A 16605-nucleotide genomic window follows, 5' to 3' on the forward strand; every position below is an offset into this window, starting at 1 on the left:
ATGTATGATGATTGATACTGAGCTAACAGATGAGAATCCTAGTCATTTGCCAAGCAGCATTGTAACTAATACAAGTCTCTCTGTGTATTCATTTGGGCCTAACTTGGGCAGGCGGCTGCCATAAAGCTTACACGTGGCGGTGGGGCTCAGCGGCTTTTGGCAGAAAGATTTATCGTAACACATATGCTGTGAACAACCTGCTCCAAGTATTTTACTAGTAGATTTTTGCTTTCATAAGAAGTAAAACCGTCTTGGGTTTTTTGTTTGTTTTGATCTGTAACCCACTTTTTGAGTGTATTATTTCGTGTTTGGGTGACTAGTTTCTTCTGTTATTTATATACTTTAGAAGTCAACCATTGGCTAGATCTGGGGTTGTTGATGATGTTATCCCCTTCTGTGGGCTGCTGTCTTGTCTTGTTTATCTTACAAAATCTACTCAGTTTCAGCATGTTCTATTACTGAAAGGTCGATCTGAGAGTCTGTGCTATTATTATTTTGAGGAAGTGGTTTGCTGTACAAATTCAATCAATGCCACCTCCCAAATACTCTGCTAAGTGTTTCATTTTGTTTGGATTCACATTGACATATTTGATCCTTTGGAAGTTTAGTTTCATCAATAGAAGAATCTTAAAAGACTAAAAGACACTTAGGAAATTGCTCAAGGTATTTAGCTTTTGGGGAAATGTAAATCATAGTACCTCTGAGATATCACCTTACACCTGCCAAAATCGCTACAGAAAATCCACCACTGACATTTTATGCTAGAGAGGATGGGGAGAACTGGGAACACTCCTATGTTCCTGCTTGGAGTGAAAACTTGTATAATCATTCAGGCAGTCAGTATGGAATTTTTTGTAACAATTGGAGGTCAGTGTACTTCACAATCTAGAAATTCCACTTTTTGCCACATACCCAAATGATGTGCATTCATACAATATGGAAACATATACAGCGTTGTTCATAACAGTTGTATTTTTAATAGCAAGAACTCGGAAAAAAAACAAAATTTCCTGGACTGAAGAATGAATAAAGAAAATGTGGTAAAGTTAATCAATTTAGTGCTACTCATAAAAAAGAACCAATGAAACAAGTAGGTGGAACTAGAAGAAAGCATCCTGAGTGAGTTAACCCGTTAAAGGAAAAAACAAAAAACAAAAAAACAAAAAAATAAAAAACACAACACATTATCTCCTCAATAATATACAGATATTAGACATAGGACAAATAATAATTAGCCTACAATCCACACCTCCAGAGAACCTAAGAACAATTAGGTCTATGAAAGAGGCATGGTTCCTCAGAGTAGGGGCAAGGCACGAGATCTCCTTAATATTTAAGAGCATGGGGAAAGGGGGATATGAAGTATAAAGGAGCGGGGTGATGAGGAGGGGATAGGAGAACATGAGCGATCAGAAATATTGATTAGGGGAAGAATAGAAGAGATCAAGAAAAATGATACCTTACTAGAGGCATAAACTTTAGGTTTACGGAGAAATATGGGACTAGGCAAATATGTCCATGGATCCACATTGATAATCCCAGCTAACAATCTAAGCTATTGTGGAGAGGCTACATTAAGTTCATTTCCGCTGTAATGTGATTGATGACTACCTTATAGGACATCCTACAGATTTCATCCAGTAGATGACTAGAGCAGAAGAATGCACACAAATCTAAAGAATGCCCTGAACTCCTGGAATCCGTTTCAGAAATGGTAGAATGATGAGAAAATGGGTCAATACCAGGCTGAAGAAACCCACAGAAAGAGCTGACCTGACCTAGAGGGAGCTCCGTGAAGCCATTCTGACAGCTGGGGAGCCATTATAGTACCATAATATTTCTTATGTCTATTTGACTAGATAATTACTTTCAATGCTTTGATATGAGGTAGTGACTGTATTTATATTGAGCTGTGTTTAATGTTTGCAGCAGCAGAGAGATACTCTTTTTAATACTTGTACCATCTATTAGCCTGTGTATTTTTAAGTATATGATGTCCACTGATATTAAGAGATGTTAATGACATATGATTGTTTTTTTTCTTTTTATGTATTTATTTTCATATTCTTATAACATCCCTCCTCTCCTCCTGCAATCTACTCTTTCCCCAACCTCTTATTTGTTCCTTGGAGATGGTAAGGCCTACTATAGAAAATATACTAAGTCATACCTATTATCTAGTTGAGGAAGGACCAAGGAAACTCTCTGGCCAGCATAATACTGTGTCGAGGCTGGCCAAGGTATCTCTCAGGAGGACGATGGAGAGAGAAAAAGATAATGATTGACTACATAAATATGAGGTAAGGGCAAGGAGGGATAAATCAATCTACACATCAAAAAATTCAGAAGACATCCACAAATCGTGCTTGCATATTATAATGTAGGATGCCATATCTGGTATTAGATCTATCGAAGTTTAAAGAATGAACAATTTGATCACTTGTACAAACCACATTCCAAAATAAATTAGAAAGAATCTGACAGTAATACAGGTTATAGTCCAGAGATCAGAAAAGATAAAACTACCGTTCTCTCAATAGATATCTATTTTTTTTTTTAGTGGCAACAGGTAAGTATGTTGTCTCAAAATGTAGAGATAAGTAATCTTTTCAGACATTTGACATGAAAAAGTCTCCTGCTGAGACCTCCAAGCTTCTCCATATGAATCAAAGACATTTCAACAATAATGGTTTCATAGACTGAGGTTTATTCAGAAAGATTATATAATGTCTGCTGCCACAGAGGGGGTAGATTTTCCCAAGTATCTGACCAAAAATTTTTAATGTTTGAATAAGTAAATTTGAGAAAACGCAAGGAGGGCGAAATCCTTCCACACATCAAAAATACAGAAGACAACCCAAAATCATGATTGCACATTAGAATGTTGGATGCCATATATAGTATTAGAGCTACCTAAGATCAAAGCGCAAACAATGAGAACACTCAGACAAACCACATACTGACACAAATTAAAAAGAATCTGAGATTTACACAGATTATACTCCCAAGTTCAGAAAAGATAAAACTACTATTCTCTCGATAGAAATCTATAATTCAGTGAAAACAGGTAGTACTTTGTCTCAAAACATAGAAAGAAGAAAAATTTTCAAATATGTGACATTAAAAATTTCCTATTGAGACCGCCAAGCTTGTCCATATGAATCAACGACATTGTCAACAGTAGTGGTTTCATAGACTGAAGTATATATAGAAAGAATATATAATGTATTTTGCCACAGATTGGGTAGTCTTTTTCTCAAGAAAAAGCTCAAAATTAATCAACTTGCCTCTGTAGGCTCATGATTTAAGGAATGGAAACTTCTTCTTCAGTTATAAAATATATTAACCCAAGAAATCTACTAGAAATCTAGAGAAAAGTTATCAATTCTTGGTGCTTTTGTGTGAGCATGGGTATAAATTTTGTATTGTCTTTTCACTGTTTCATGTGTCTACCTGTTTGTCAAGGCATATGTCACTGTAAACACATTGTGCAATACTTTGAACCCATATAAAGGGTCCAAGTAGCCACGTGAGCCTGAAATACAGTCTTATGATTGGATATTATGCTCCCCCAAACAATATCCTTGGTATATCCTTGGACATCAGCATGCAATGAGGTGAGGTTTCTGTTAGTGAAATCTATGGTTGTTTAAAGACTATGGGTCAGAGAGAGCCGATTCCAGGGAAGGTATGAAAAAATTCAACATTGTTTCACAAAAGAAAGCAGAAAAAAAGAGCTTCCCATTTTCTTTGCTGGGCAGATTTAGCAGTAAAGCAAATTATAACAAGCCAGGATTCGATATGTGTTATTGTACAAGGGAGGAACTTCTCTGTGTCCACTTCATACATTCTCAGTAGAGCACTGAGATCCTAGCTAAGAGACGCACTAAATGTCCTTTGTGAGCCAGGCAGTGGTGGTGCATGCCTTTATTGCAAGCACTCAGGAGGCAGAGGCAGGCAGATCTCTTTGAGTTAGAGACCAGTCTGGTCTAAAAGAACTAGTTCCAGGACAGCCTCTAAAGCCACAGAGAAACCCTGTCTTTAAACACAAAAAAAATAAATGTCCCTTGATGTTTTGTGCCTCTCTAAAACCTCTCCATCATGGGCCATCCAATGGTCTTCGTTATTGTGGCCTATAGTCTTGAAGTTGAGCCCACACATTCCTATTGTGAAAAGTTAGTTTTGTTTAATGTTTAGATTATTATGTTATTACAATATGCATCCATCTGTTTGTGTGGACAAAATGTCCTCCATTTTATCCCTGAAACTTTTTTTTCTATTTTTGAATATTTTACCAATATGACATCCATATTAAAAGTCAAAAAGTTGTTTTGATTAGTATTTCCCTGATGGCTAAGATGTTGAGAATTTTTATGTGGCTTTCAGCCATTTTGCATTCCTCTATTGAGAATTATCTATTTCTGCACTACACTTTGTAATTGGATTATTTGGTTTTTGGAAACTAGCTTCTTGAGTTCTTTGTAAGTTCTGGAGATGAGTCAATCTGTCAGATATGGGGTTGTTGAATATCTTTTCCCATTTTGTGGTCTGTTATTTTTTATTGCTGACTATGTCCTTAGCCATTCAGTAGCTTCTGGTTGTGTAGGGGGAAGAATGGAGGACAGCAAAATAAGAGATTCCATCAGAGAGCCAGTATAAGTTTAAAGAGAAATCAGGAAGTAGGGAAATGTATGGAGATCTAAACGGATGACTCCTACTAATCATATAAGCAATAGTGGAGAGGCTACCAGAAATGCCCTGGCCTGATATTGAGATTGATGACTAACTTATATGCCAACATAGAGCCTTCATCCAGAAGCTGAAGGAAGTAGAAGCATACACCAACAACTAAACATTGAAATGAACTGAAGTGGAATCTAGTTTCAGAGAGGGAATAGTAATGAGCACAGAAATCAAGACCAGGCTCGTGAAACCCAGAGAAACAGCTAACCTGATCAAGGAGGAGGTCATTGTCCCTAGAATGATACCTGGGTAACCAAAATAGTACTGATACAGACCCAATGAATGTGGGTGTCAGTGAGGAGGCCTTGGGAATCTATTGGGCCTCTTGTAGTACATCAGTACTTATGCCTAGCATAGGAAGTGATTTTGGAGCCCATTCTACATGGGGTGATACTCCCTTCGCTTTGACGATGGGGGAGGCCCTAGGCCCTATCCCAAAGGATATGACAGACTCTGAAGCCTCTGCTAGAAGACCTCACTCTCCATGGGGTGCAGAAATGATATGGGATATGCAGGGCATTAATGGGGGCAGGGGAGGAACTACAGCATATCAGATATATATCTAAATGTTCATCGATCAGCTGGAATGGTATTAATGATGCATTTACTCACATGTGTACTGGACTGAAGCCATAGCAATTTCCTGTGGGAAAGCAGAAATAAAAATAATTAAAGCCAGAGGCATGTGCCTTCTGATGTGAGGTCATGCATGGGTGTGGTTGGTTTAGAATTTGAAGATGTAATAGCTTGTGATAGACTGATCATAAGTGTTTCCTGGAAACTCTAATGGAAATCTCTCTCCTCTTTTCATGGGCGCAAGAAACAGGGAAAAAGTGAGATGCAGTTTTGCATTGGGGATTTTAATATTCTTAGATATATGCTGTTGTACAACTTTTAATGTCACCTGACAATGGAGTTGAGTCTCCAAGTGAGCTTATGACAAAAATTTTGGGCATTTCCAAACAACTGGAACTGTTAAACAACATGAGGGTATCTATTCTGACTAAATATGCTGCATGAACGACCTTTAGTAAATCTTTTATTATCAGATTTTCTATTCCAAATGAAGTGAAACCGTATTGTGTATTCTCTATTTAGTTATGTACCCCACTGAATTATAAAGAGTTTCCCTTTACAAATTATCATTGATTGTGTGCCTTATATAGCTAGCAAACATGTAACATATAATAATTGAATCATATAAACTTTGATGGAATTTCTCTCAAACACTCTTAACATCCCTGTAAGATTTGTCAGTTCAATATTTAGAAACATTGGCACCAATGATTTTCAATATAACAGAGCCTATGCTTTTTAGATAGTCTCTGATCTTTGGTAAAATAATTGGTAACACATGGTCATCTAATACTATAAGAAAGTGTTTGTATAAATAAGTTCAAGAAAAGGGCAAAGTGGGAGAAATCCATCTACATATGAAAAAATTCGGAGGACATCACAAAATCATGTTTGCATATCTATCCATATTCAAAAAGGAACATTGTGATCACTTGTACAAACCACATACGGACACAAATTAAAAAGAATCTGAGATTAACTCATATAATAACACATATCAGAATAGATAAAACTACAATTCACTGTATAGATATCTATTTTTAATGAGAACAGTTAAGACTATTGTCTCAAATTGTAGAGATAAGTAACGTTTTTCAGACCTTTATCAACAGAAAAGTGTCCTGTTGAGACCTCCACATTTGGCCACATGATTCAAGGAAATTGTCAACAACAGTGCTTTAAAATTTGTCAATACCTTGCTGGAGAACCCCATCGAAACAGGTAACATCATCAAATGGGAGCCCACAGACTCCTTCTGACAACCTGGAAACCATCATAGTACCATAATGTTTGTTATGTTCATTTGATTGGAAAATTATTTCCCAAACTTTGACTAGGAGGTAGTGTTGAAATGTTTTTCATGTTTGCAGCAGAAAGATAGTTCCTCTTTTCATATACAATCTATTAGCCTGTGGACAAGGACATGTATCTGGCACAAGTTTTGTATTTGGCACAAACTCTCATTCAACATCATATAATTCCACAGAATAAAGTCTCTGAACAAAGTTATTCAATGGCTTTCTTGGGTGGATATACAATATCACTGTGTCTTAAGTTTCCATTGAATTTGTGCCTTATATAGCTAGCACACATATAACACAAAGTAATTGAATCATTTGAACTTTGATGGAATATCTCTCAAACATGTGTAAAATCCCCACAAGACTTATCAGGTAAAAATTTAGAAAGTCTGTCAGCCATGAATTTCCATATTACTGAGCCTATTCTTTTCAGGTACTCTCTGATCACAGGTAGAATAAAGGGTAGCATATGTACAGCTATTACTTTAAGCTGGTGTTTACTAAATAAATTCAAGGAAATGACAAGGAGAGAGAAATGCATCTACACTTCCAAAAATTCGGGAGACATCCCAATTATAATGTAGGTTGCCATGTCTAGTATTGGAGCTATCCAAATTCAAAGAAGGTACAATGTGATCACTTGTACAAACCACATACTCACACATATTAAAAGGAATCTGAGATTAACACAGGTTATAGACCAATGATTAGAAATGATAAAACTATCGTTCCCTGGATAGATGTCTAGTTTTAAGTGACAACAGTTAAGACTGTTGTATCAAAATGTAGACATAGGAAAGTTTTCAGACATTTGATATGGAAAACATTTCCTGGTGAGACCACCAAGCTTGTCCATATGAATCAATGACATTGTTAACAATAAAGGTTTCATAAACTGAGGTTTATATAGGAAGATTATGTAATGTCTTCTGCCATAGAGGGTGTAGTATTATTCTAGGTAACAAACCAAAAATCTCAAAGTTAATCCAGTTGCCTTTGTAAGCTCATGACATAGGGAAAGGAAACTTCATGTTGAGTGTTAAAATGTATTCCCTGAACAAATCTACTACCAATCCTGAGAAAAGTATAAATTCTTGGTGCTTTTGCAATGGTATATAGGTGAACATGTGTGTAAATTTTGTACTTTATATTCACTGTTACCTGTGTCTTCCTGTTTGTCAAGGCATATGTCACTGTCCAAACATTGTGGAATTCTTTGAACCCGTATCATTGGTCCAAGCAGTCCCATGAAGCTGAAATACAGTGCTATCATTACATATTGTACTCTACCCAAAGCAAAAACCATTTTATATCCTTAGACATGCATTGAGGTGAGTTTTCTGTCATTAAAGCATATGGTGTTTAATAGAGGGTCAGTCACAGTGAAGAATGCAGAATACAGGGAGGATCTGAAGAAATCCAAAATTATTTAACAAGAGAAAGCAGAAAACAAAGCATCGCAGTTTTATTGGTGGCCAGATTTAGCAGTGAAGCAAGTTATAACAAGCCATGGTAAAGAGATAGATGAGTAACTTATATGCCACCCTACAGTGTTCATCCAGCATAGGATGGAAGTAGCAGACACCCACAGATAAAAACTAATCTGAACTGGAATCCAATTTCAGAGAAGGAGTAGTGATGAGCATAGGGGCATGAAAAGGCTGGAGAAAACCACAGAAACAGCTGACCTGGACTGGGGGGACCACTCAGCCTCCAGACTGATCCCTTGGAATCCAGTATGGAACTCATTCTGAAACCATGAATGTGGGTGTCTGTGAGAAGTTCTCATGTCTATCAGGGCTCTTGTAGTCGATCAGTACTTATCACTAGCATAGGAATGGAATGTGGGAGCCCTTTACACATAGAGGGATACTCCCTCAGCCTATATGGTAGGGGAGAGCCTAGATCCTATGCCAAGGTATATGACAGACTCCAAAGACCAACCATGGAACACCTAACACACCCTGGGGAGCAGAATTGATATGGGATAAGTAGGGCATTCGTAGGGCCCAGGGGAAAATGGCAGGTAGAGTGAACTGCAATTGAAATTTAAAACCATCTTTCATTCTAATTTATTTTAAAAAAGAAAAAAAGTTAAAAATACAACAATTAATGTAACAAAATGTGTAAGTGAAACAGCAGGAAGCCTTATATCTTCACAAATAGTACAAGCAGATTGGGGTTGTCTCCATTTTGAGAACTGCATCATAAGGGATACATTTAAGTGGTCATCAATCAACTGAAATGGTTTAATGATGCATTCACTTACATGTGTACTGGACTGAAGCCATAGTAGTTTACAGTGAGGAAGTAGAAGTAAAATTAGTTAGAGCCAGTGAGAGATTTCTGCCTTCTCTCGAAGTCCAGGAGAAAATAATGTGAAGTTATAAGTGGGTGTGGTTGTTTTAAAATTTGATGATGTAATAGATACCTACAGACACATCATAAGTATTTCCTGGCAACTCTGACAGAAAACTCTCTGCTCATATCTTGGGCCCTAGAAACAGGGAGCAAATGAGATGTAGTTTTACACTTTAATATCCTAAGTTATGTGACATGGCACAAGATTTAATATCACCATACAATGGAGTTGATACTCCATATGATACAATGACAAGATGTTTGGGCATTTCCAAGCAACTGGAACTGTTCAGAAACAGTCAATGAAGGACCTGCTCCAAATCTTTTATGAGTAGATTTTTGTTTTGCGTAAGAAGTAAAAACCTATTGTGTATTGAAGGCTTTGATCCATTGACACTTTAGTTTGGTCAATAAAGGAATAAAATTACTTAAAGACACTCAACATCCTTAACATTTGGAGAAATATAAATCATAACAACTCTGAGATATCATCTTACACCTGCCAGAATAGTTAGAGAAAAAAATCACCACAGTTAGTTTATTCTGGAGAGGTTGTGGAGAATGGGCAACATTCTCTGTTGCTGCTGGGAGTGAAAACTTGTACAACCATTTTGGCAGTCAGTATGGATATTTTTCTGAAAATTCGGTGTCAGTCTTCTTCACCATGTAGTAATTCTACTCTTTGCACATATCCAAGATGTACATTCATACAACACCAACATCTGTACAGCGATGTTCATAACAGCAGTGTTTGGAACAGCAAGAACCTGTAAAACACTAAGATGTCCCTCGACTAAAGGATGGATAAAGAAAATGTGATATATTTAATCAATGGAATACTACTCATTGGGAAAAAAAAGAAAACTATGGAAACTAAGAAAACGTGGTGTTTTTTCTTTAACCATTCTGGGCCTCCTACAACTGAAAAGATTCTGTAAGGCAAAAGACATAATCAACAAGACAAGACAGCATTGCAAAGAATGGGTAAAGATTTTCACCAATCCCACATCTAGCCAAGGGCAAATTTCTAAAACATACAAAGAACTGAAGAAAGCAGTCAATAAAACACCAAATAATCGCCCTCACTCGCTACCACCAGCTTGCTTTGCCTAATGCCCTCTGGCAGCCACCCTGCAGAAATGCTTTGAGTACCCACACTCCTTTACCAGATGAGACCAGTGTTCCAGGTGCTGGCTCCTCATGTCACTCGGGCCTTTGCCAAAGATGTAAAACATGGTGCAAATGCTTGATCCTTAAAGATTCAAGTTGTAGACCTTTTAGCCAATGCTGTAGCTGTTACAATGGGGCCAAAGGGAAGAACAGTGTTTATTGAACTGAGTTGGGGAAGTCCCAAACTAACAGAAGATGGGGTCATTTTTGCAATGTCAATTGATATAAAGGATAAATACCAAAGTGTCAGTGCTAAACTTGTTCAAGATGTTGCCAATAACTCAAATGAAGAGGCTGGGATGGCACTATCACTGCTACTGTTTGTCACGTTCTATTGCCAAGGAAGGCTTTGAGAAGATCAGCAAAGGGGCTAATCCAATATAAATCTGGAGAAGTGTGATGTTGGCTGTTGATGGTGATGATGGATGTAATTGCTGAATTAAAGAAACAATTTAAACATGTGACAACCCATGAAGAAATTGCTCAGGTTGCTACAATTTCTGCAAAAGGACACATATACTTTGGAAACATCATCTCTGATGCAATGAAAAATGTTGGAAGGAAAAGCATCATCACACTGAAGGATAGAAAACCCCTGAATGATGAATTAGAGATTATTGAAAGTATGAAGTTTGAAAGAAGATGTATTTCCTAGACATCAATAGGTCAAAAATGTGAATTCCAAGATGCCTATGTTCGGTTGAGTGAAAAGGAAATTTCTAGTGTCCAGTCCATTGTACCTGATCATGAAGCTAATGCTCATCAGAAACCAATGGTCATATTTCCTGAAGGTATTGAGGGAGAAGCTCTAAGCACACTGGTTTTGAACAGGCTAAAAGTTGGTCTTCAGGTCATAGCAGTCAAAGCTCCAGGTTTTGGGAACAATAGGAAGAATCAGCTTAAAGGTATGGATATTGCTACTGGTGGTGCGCAATTTGGAGAACAGGGACTAAATCTAAATCTTGATGATGTTCAAGGTCATGACTTAGGAAAAGTTGGAGAGGTTATTGTCACCAAAGATGATGCCATGCTTTTGAAAGGAACGATGACTAAACTCAAATTGAGAAACACATTCAAGAAATCACTGAGCAGCTAGACATCACAACTAGTGAATATTTAATGGAAAAGGTAAATAAAATAATTGCTAAACATTCAGATGGAGTAGCTGTGATTAAGGTTGGAGGAACAAGTGATGTTGAAGTGAAGGAGAAGAAAGACAGAGTTACAAACCTTTATCCAAACTTACCAAAAAGCAAAGAGTGAACATGCAAATCAATAAAATCAGGAATGAAAAAGGGGGACATAACAATGGACACTTAGGAAATTCAGACAATCTTCAGGTCATAATTTGAAAATCTGTAATCCATAAAATTGGAAAATTTAAAAGAAATCAACAATTTTCTGGACAGTATCACTTGCCAAACTTGAAAGAAGAACAGATATGCAACTTAAACATACCTACAACCTAGAAGGAAATAGAAGTAGTTATGAAAATTCTCCCAACCAAAAAAAGTCTAGGTCCAGGTGGCTTCAGTATAGTATGGTACCAGAAATTCAAAGAAGAGCTAATACTAATTCTCCTCAAAGTATTCCACACAATAGGAACAGAAGAGTCATTGCCAAGCAATTTTTATGAGGCTTCACTTACCTTGATAACCAAGCCACAAATGGATACAGGTAAAAAAAAGAACTACAGACCAATATCCCTCAAGAACATTCATGCAAAAATAATCAATAAAATACTGGCAAATGGAATCCAAGAACACATCAAAGTAATCATCCACCATGATCAAGGAGGCTTCATCCCAGTGTTGAAAGGTGGTTCAACATACGAAAATCCTTAAAGTAATCCTACATATAAACAGATTCAGGGATAAAAACCACACATGGTCATCTCAATAGTTGCCCAAATGCCGTTGACAAAATCCAACATCCCTTCATGATAAAGGTCTTGGAATTAAGGTATAATAGGACATACACTAATACAATAAAAGCATATAAAGCAAGCTCACAGCTAATGTCAAATTAAATAGAGAGAAATTCAATGCATTTCACTAAAATCAGGGACAAGACAAGGCTGTCAAATTTGTCATCTTTGTGAAGAGACATTGACTGTGACTTTTTGAATGCTACTCTCTTAATCTCTTTTTATATTTTGTATATAGTGAAATGCTATGCTATAAGTAGAGGCCTGATTCTAAGACAAAGGACTGAACTTTTTAAAACACCTAATATTTAAGGTAAGCAATCTAAAGATTTTCCAAGTCAATAGGATGTGAAATATGGCAGCATACTTTCTTAATCCATATAAAAACACTAACACATCAAAAATTATCTCATGTGCTGAACAGATATAGCAGTAAATTTTACAAGTTAAAAATTAATGTATCTAAAGCTTAACCCATTATCTAGAACAAAGTAATAAAACAAGCAAATTGTTGTATAGGTTAATGGTGAATGAGACTTTACTTATTTGTTTGATAAATTGGGTTAATAGATGTTTATTTTTCTTTTGCAAGTTCAGTATATGTCACAAGTGTGTTTAGGTGGCTAAGCAGTGGATGAATCTTAAGTTATATAAGATATATATTAAGAATAATAAATTTGGTAGCACTGTGTATTCCATGAAACAAGGGTCATAACTAATACAGTTCTTCTTAATGTCTCATTTTGAGATAATATTGTCAGTCCAAGTAATATATGATAGATAGGAGAATAAAAGAAATCTGGAAAACTTGGTAACAGAAGAAATAAGGTTGTTTTGAGAAAACAGTCTTACCATGAAAAATATTTAGGCAGCAGGGTGTGCTGGGACACACCTTTAATCCCAGTGTTGGGAAATAAAGCCTGCAGGTCTCTAAATTTGAGGAAAGGCTGGTCTACAAAAAAAGTTCCATGACATCCACAGATGTTACACTGAGAGACCCTGTCTTTATAAAAGAAAAATCCAGCCAAGTATTGGTGGCACAGGCCTTTAATCCCAGCCTTGAGAAGCTGAGGCAGGCAGATCTCTGTGACTTCGAGACCAGCCTGTTCTACCAGAGCTGGTTCCAGGGCAACCTCCAAAGCCACAGAGAAACCCTGTCTTAGAAAGAAAGACAGAAGGAAAGAAAGAAAGACAGAAAGAAGGAAGGAAGGAAAGGAAGGAAGGAAGGCAGAAAGAAAGATCCAACATCACTCAATACAAATTCTAAGACAGTAGAATAGTTTGGGTCAGTATTCACTTACAATTTGTAAACAGTCCAAATCATGTTCTTGAAATAATGACTTAGGAAGTTCTATAAACACTTATAAAAATGGCAGTCTCAATATTCTGGGAATTTTTGCTGTTTTTCAATTTTTAAAACAAAGTGAGTCTCTATGTGTCCCGGATCCCATCAACATGTATCAGAATTGATGGCCAAGTGTGGGGATTGCAGGTGTTTAGTTCTAATAGTCTAGTGTGTTTTGCTATCTATCAATCATGGCCAGTAGCTTTCTCACCACTGTATTCTCTAATGTACACAGACAGGATCTCCTGATGCAAAATTTTGGTAACTTCAAAGATAGAGGTAAAACAATTTGAAAAAATATAAATGAAGCACATATTCACTTAATCAAGGCAGTAACATGTTCAATAGAAAATCAGTGATGCATTCTTTACTTTCGAATACAGTGCATTGCATTGCTTTTTTAATTTTCTGGTACTAAAAAGGGACTGTAATTCCACAAATAATGATAATTGTGGACAGTTCTGAATGCTTGAAAGAAGTGGTTGTGTTTGCAATTGAAGCAATGTGTAGAGCAGAGATAAGCATTTGGAGGTATAGATAACAAAAGCTAAGAACATTCCCTGGAAAAATAGTAGACTAATACAAAAGACTGCAACACCTGAGGAATGCTGTGCATAAGCATCAAAAAATGGCTCATGTGCTGATGTCCAACTTTATAGTGGATTACCGGCCGATGGTATATGGTTCAGAAAATGGGAGTAGAAAGAGAAGCAGCCATTTACTCAAGTGCACAAAGATAAGAGAAAATAGTTAAAAGTATGTAACAAAAATACAGGTAAATACTTATTCATGGATCTTTAGCATGTTATGGAAGTCATTAAGAAACTATTAATGCATTATTGGGACACACTAGTAAAATCTATTAGCAACTTGATTTGTGCATGTGATCTAGGTTTATTTCCACAGCTTGACAAGTTTTCACAAATATTCAGGAAATATATGTTAAAGAAAGGCTTCCTTTTTCTATGAAAACATGTATTTTTATGGAACTACAAGCACATCCCTTTAGTACTTTTATTGTCATGATTAAAAATTACACAGAGTAAGGAGAAAGGAGAAAGGAGGAAGGACAGAAATGTTCATGTAATAACATCTAACAAATTACATAATCTCCTTTAAACTTCTCTTAACAATACCAGGAAAGTTTTATTATTTATATATTATACAGAAACATATTCACTGAGAAAAAGACTGCAAAATTCAGAAGAGAATAAAAAGCCACCAGGTTTCTAATACAGACTTCCTTAAAAATCTTACAGAATAGTAAATAATAAAAAATGTTAATGGATTAAAACCTTGATGAAAAATGCAATACAGTGCAGAATATTGGACACAAAGCCATACTCACAGAAATCTAAAGCAAGAAATTGATTCAATAGCCACACAAAGGAGATAAGAAGAGGGGAAACTGGTACTGCTTTCCAGTACAGTTCTGTAATACTTTAGCTATTGTCATGGATTGGCTAAATATGGAAAATATTAAACACAAACACTCTGGTCTTAATAATGTTATCAACCACATTACTCAGCAACTTGCTCCCACTCTCCTCCTAGCTCTTAAGAGAAAGAGTAACAACTAATTCAGCAGAATGCATTGACCCTGAGCCTTATCCAAGGTGGATTTTTTCCTACAAAAGGAAATAATTATACAGTGTTCAACTCAATGGAACAGAAGAAAAAGCCAAAGCAGAAAGAGAAATTCAACTTTGAACAAAAAGACAAAATTGAAGTCACTGAAGGGAGTGATGAGAGGGGTTAAAACAAAATTTATTTAACAGAGTGTCTATAGAAAACAGCAGTTTAAGTACTTGACTGTCCAACTTGACATTTGACATTTGCCTTTTTTTCATGATCCTGGTAATCAAATAACGGATCTTACATACACTAAGCAAGTTCTCTGCCACTGATCTCTATTCCCTGCCCTAATAGTAATTATATTAGTGCAGTTTTTTAGAAAATATTTTGTCATGATACTCTAGTAAGTACAGCAATTGAATAACACAGATAAATATAGGCTTCTTCTGAGGGACAAAAGTGATGTAAAAAGGGAACACAATCTTTTTTGTGCTTGAGAGAGATGACAGTATCAGTGTCCCAGCATACTGGAACTTTCATCTAGCCTTTTATCCAGATACAGAAACTAAGACTCAGAAAGCTTCCATTATGCCATTATTCTCATTAAAGGATTGTTTTCAGCAACAGAATATTGGAAAAAAGAGAGCTTCTGCTGTGAAGAACCATGGATAAGATTGAATTTAAAAAAAAATCCAAAGATTCCTAACTCAAGTCTAGATTCAAAAGCCCAAAACTCCCAGAGCAATGTCATCAAATTATAAGCCGGCCAAGACAAGCATTCTTTATGATGTCATGTACATAACAAAGGGGGAAAATGATTAAATCTTCAACATACAAAAAAAACCACAAGGGGGAAAATCCCAGATTTACAATTCATGTGATCTAGTCCTCACTGTAAAAGCAGGAACAGATAAGTTATCCTAATTGTGTTTATAACATCTTGCTTCTACTAATAAGTATATTTTTATCATTTATGATCTTATTTCTACTAATAAGTATATTTTTACAATTTATCTTAAAATACTGGGAAACTGAAGGAAGAAAGAAAATTTAGGACTGCAAACAAAAAGCACATACTTCCAACATTCTACAAGCTGTGGAAAAAGAAGCTTCTGATTACACCCCATCATATTACCTTGGATCAGGAGTGGTTAAGCTACATTCAACTCTGAATTACTCCCAGCACAGTGGAGAATGTTTGCTAAGGAGGAATGTGCTTGTATTAAACTGCATGCTTCCTAATTCTTCTGAAAAAAAATGTATTATGAAACAAGTATGGCAACTCCTGTAGATTGTTTGCTTTTCCAGAAAATATGCTAGCAAATGCCATTTTATTTATCAGTTTTGTTAATTGCATCAAAGTAGTTAATTCTAGATGGCTTACATTCTTGATGTTTCTAGTTACTGACAGATCATAAACTATGAAAGGTAAAAACAATGTTGACCCTGAGCCAACAACAGTAACAGGCTGGCGTGTATTCAAATACAAGAACTAGGCAAAGGAATTAAACTTCAGACCTTTTGTTTTGGGGCCTAGTGTTATTTTCTACAACATCAAAAACAGCAAATACTTGCCGGGGATAGTGATAATTGTTTTCATCACCTGC

General features: G+C 36.2%; 1 pseudogene; it reads left to right on the forward strand.

The window, feature by feature from the left end:
- Positions 1-10120: 10120 nt before the first annotated feature.
- On the forward strand, positions 10121-11375 carry LOC113838163 (annotated as a pseudogene).
- The last annotated feature ends 5230 nt before the right edge of the window (positions 11376-16605 follow it).

Source organism: Cricetulus griseus, unplaced genomic scaffold (genome assembly GCF_003668045.3).
Source record: "Cricetulus griseus strain 17A/GY unplaced genomic scaffold, alternate assembly CriGri-PICRH-1.0 unplaced_scaffold_12, whole genome shotgun sequence".
Taxonomy (NCBI): domain Eukaryota; kingdom Metazoa; phylum Chordata; class Mammalia; order Rodentia; family Cricetidae; genus Cricetulus; species Cricetulus griseus.